The sequence below is a fragment of the Peromyscus maniculatus genome, chromosome 12 (genome assembly GCF_049852395.1).
Source record: "Peromyscus maniculatus bairdii isolate BWxNUB_F1_BW_parent chromosome 12, HU_Pman_BW_mat_3.1, whole genome shotgun sequence".
NCBI lineage: Eukaryota > Metazoa > Chordata > Mammalia > Rodentia > Cricetidae > Peromyscus > Peromyscus maniculatus.
The window spans coordinates 88,012,810-88,017,338 of NC_134863.1; positions in this window are offsets into that span (position 1 = coordinate 88,012,810).

The window sequence follows — 4,529 nt, forward strand, 5'->3', positions numbered from 1 at the left end:
GAGACATAAAATAATAAAATGAGAGATGAGGGGGAGAGGGAGGGAGAGAAAGCACAGATAGGGTACATACTCACGGTTTGACTAAGTTACAAAAAGCATTCCTTAGGCAGAAAACCTGGGATCCGCTTTACTCAACTAGAGCCACAGAATGTCAGAATCATGCAGCCAATCAGAATTGCCTGTAACCAGATACCATAGAAATGGCCTCATTTGCATGGAAAGAATTGCTTGATGGGAAATGATAGGCAAAGTTGCTCACCCTACCATAAGAGGATCTTTCTGAATGGATACTCAGAGACCAGCAAACTTTGGAACAAGCTTATTCTCTCTCACTGTTATCTCTTTCAGCTTTGAATAGCAGTGGTGTGTGTGTGTGTGTGTGTGTGTGTGTGTGTGTGTGTGTGTGTGTGTGTGTGTGTGTGTATGACTTAGTTTGAAGTTTTATTTAACGAATAACACTGGTCTTAAAGACCTGGAACTGATGGGATACTAAAACAGCACAGTTTAAGACCACAGCTGTATTTTTAAATAAAATAAATGTAGACTTTCTAGCCTACTTTTTTGTTTATTTATTTTAATAATAGTACAGGACCAGCCACTTCCAAAAGACCCAATGTAAAACTTAGTTTTAGCTAGGCGGTGGTGGCGCATGCCTTTAATCCCAACACTCGGGAGGCAGAGGCAGGCGGATCTCTGTGAGTTCCAGGCCAGCCTGGTCTACAGAGCTAGTCCAGGACAGACTCCAAAGCTACAGAGAAACACTGTCTCAAAAAAAAAAAAAAAAAAAAAAGGTTAGTTTTACCCTGTCCCCAGTCCCCTTGATTTTTATGAGATGGGGTTTCTTTGTGTGGCCTTGGCTATCCTAGAACTAGCTCTGTAGACCAGGCTGGGGTGGAAGTCAGAGTTCTGTTTGTTGGGGTTAAAAGGTATGTGCCACCATCACCTGGCTACATTTTCATATTAATGTTTTAATCACTTCTGTTCTTATCTGCCTGGTTGCTCGGGTTTCTGAGTTTCTCATGAATGTTCTCTTGGCATGATAAAGTTTGATCTTACACTCTGCATGCAGAAGGGACACACACTATATAATATCTGCAATAACATGTTCATCTTGGTTGCCAGTTACTGAAAATCGTATTTTTGGAACAGAAGATTTCTTTTGTGTGTATTTAGCCTGGAGCTATTTATGTGGACCAAGATGTTCTACTCCGTGATATCTTCCTGCCTCTGCCCTCCTCCTTGAGTCCTCTGACTAATAGTGGGCACCACCAGGGCAGGCAGTTTCTTCTTGGTGTCCTACAACCACAAACAATTAGGTTACTATTGGCTCATTATAAAATATAACATTTGTTTGTGGGATTCAAGATAATGACTAGCTTTCTACCATGACATCTGACATGGCTTGTAGAGTATGAACTTTTAGCTGGATATGGAGAGCAGTGTCCCATTGGACTAGACAGAAGACACTGAGTTGTCCAATGATATTCAGTGACCTGAGCTCCCTAGAGTTATCATGAGTCTGAAAGACCTTTGGACTTTTGCCAGATAGAGGAGTGAGCATGAATCTCACTGGAGAACAAGTAAGCCATTCTGTTATGACTAAGGTTGGGTTTCTTTTTGAGAGAACACATTCACCTGCTGATCCTGGGCACTCAAAACAGCACTTCCACAGTATTTATTACCCATTACCACAAACGATTAAAATTCCACTTAGAATATATCAACAGTTTACAAGACACATTTTACTTAACATTAAACATACTTTACTTAACATACTTAGAAGAATGCCATTACAATTATTTCTAAGTTCAATTGTGGTTTATCAATCATATTATTCAGTTATAGCCAGATCTTCCTGAGACTGTGATTTACAACTCACACAATACATATGTATCTTAACATAGGCAAAGCTCAGTCACTGTAAATTTCACATAAACCCTAGGTCTTGCCTATAGAATGTTGTGAAATATTAGTTTAAGATGTGTTACATGTGTTTTTGCTGTGAAATATTTGTTTAATGATGCAAAGATGTGTTGCATTCTTTTGTGTTGCATTTGTTTAACTCTATAGAGCTGTGTTACTTTGCCTGTCTAAAACACCTGATTGGTCTAAAATATAAAGAGCTGAATGGCCAATAGCTAGGCAGGAGAGAGAAATAGGTGGGGCTGGTGGACAGAGAGACTAAAGAGGAGGAGATAGCTAAAAATGGAGAGGAGTGAGAAAAGGAGAAGAAGAGGAGGACACAAGGGGCCGGCCACACAGCCACACAGCCACCCAGCCAGCTACAGAGTAAGAAGGAAAGAAAGATATATAGAATAAGGAAAGGTAAAAACCCAGAGGCAAAATATAGTTAAAGAGAAATGGGATAATGTAAGTTAGAGAAGCTGGCTAGTAACAAGCCAAGCTAAGGCTGGATATTTATAACTAAGAATAAGTCTGTGTATTTATTTGGGAGCTGGGTGGCATGTCCCCAAAGAGTGTAAAAAAAAAAACTTACTAATTTATGCACACACAAAAATCCCTGAAACATAGCAAATATTCCAAACATAAAACAAAAGCAAATGTCAGTGAATACTCATTAAATAACAAGTTTTTGTGTGAGAGAGAACATAGTAGAGATTGTGTTGAAGATGTCTAAATTACTATACATTTTCAAAGTAAAATGATATGTGAAATAAACTTCATTATTTTATTCACTTCAAAAAAAAAAAAAACCCAAAACTTTTGTGTGCATATTGTTTTGTAGAATCTAACTTCATTATTAACCCATACTTTTAAAGATTTAATGTTGTAATTTTATGTCTTCAGGTTTAGCAACTAAAGCATATAAACATACTTCTGGGAAATCTGTTAAGTCAAGATGATATAGAATAAGATACCTCCATTTAGAAAGTGGTGTTAAATTTCATTCAGTACTTTAAATTTATTTATTTTTATTTTATGTGCATTGGTGTTTTGTAGCTGGAGGGCACTCTCCAGGTTCCCCAAGCCCTGCAGTCCCACAATCCACGTATAAAATAATCACTCAGACGCTTATATCACTTATAAACTGTATGGCCGTGGCAGGCTTCTTGCTAATTGTTCTTTTATCTTAAGTTAACCCATTTCTATAAATCTATACCTTGCCACGTGACTGGTGGCTTACCGGCGTCTTCACATGTTGCTTCTCCTGGCGGTGGCTGCAGTGTCTCTCCCTCAGCCTTCCGCTTCCCAGAATTCTCCTCTCTCCTTGTCCCACCTACTTCCTGCCTGGTCACTGGCCATCAGTGTTTTATTTATATAGAACAATATCCACAGCAGTGTTTTGTCTGCATGTATGTCTGTGTGAGGGTGTCAGGTCCCCTAGAACTAGAGTTACAAACAGTTGTGAGCCACCATGTGGGTGCTGAGAATTGAACCCAGGTCCTTGGGAGCAGTCAGTGCTCTTAACCACTGAGCCATCTCTCCAGCTCCATCATTCAGTCCTTTAACTACAATTCTAAATGGTGGCTTTAGAAATGAAGACAGTTTATTTTCTCCTTCCTTGGTGATTGGAGCTTTGATGATGGTTTTTCCCCTTTAAGCATCAATTTACTTAATTTTTGAATTTTAATAGGTTTAAAGAATGAATGCCTACAAGATTAAATTAATAAATGAATAGATTCAACTTGATGAAAACAGATAACCAAATCTTGCCATGTATCTAATGGCTCATACTGTTCTATATTTTTTTTAATCAGAAATAACACCCATCCCTATGCTTCACTGTTTCCCATATTCTTTAGCTTTATACAATAGGAAAGGATATTTTCTGCAATTGTATGTAATGTGGTACTGAGGTGTTTCAGATGTGTAGAGTCTAAATAAAAAATTAGGACCTAAAAGTATAAAAATTTAATTGACTGGAAATCCTAGTGAGTCACAGAACTTACAGAATTATACATATACATACATACATACATACATACATATATACATATATATGGCACATACATATAGAATTTATTGGAATGAATAAATGCAGTACAAAAATGACTAGCTGCGAATAGAAATTCCAAGAACCTAGTAATTGCTTAGTCCCATGAGGCTGGGTGTCTCAGCTGGTTTTTTGTATATGCTGGAATCCCAAAGAAGTCAGCTTCAATGTCAGTGAAGGAATGGATATGCTGATAAGGTGAAGGAAAGAAGACAAAGAACTAACACACCACCTTTCTTCTTCCATTGTCCTTCCAGCAGAAGGTGTGACCCAGATTAAAGGTGTGCCTTTCAGCCTCAAGGTCTGGATTAAACGGTGTGTGTCATCCAGCCTCAGGATCTGGATCAAAGGCATGTTGTCTTTTTGCCTTAAGGTCCAGATCACATAGTCAAGTTGACAACCAAGAATAGCCATCACAATCCACCCCTTGTCAACTTGGCATGCAATCATATTGCCTTATGTCATGATTAATTTCCAAATGAAAAACAATAAACAGGTCATAATTATGCCTAAACATACCACAACTATCCCACATACAATTGCAAATGCATTAAATATTTAGAATAATGGCAAT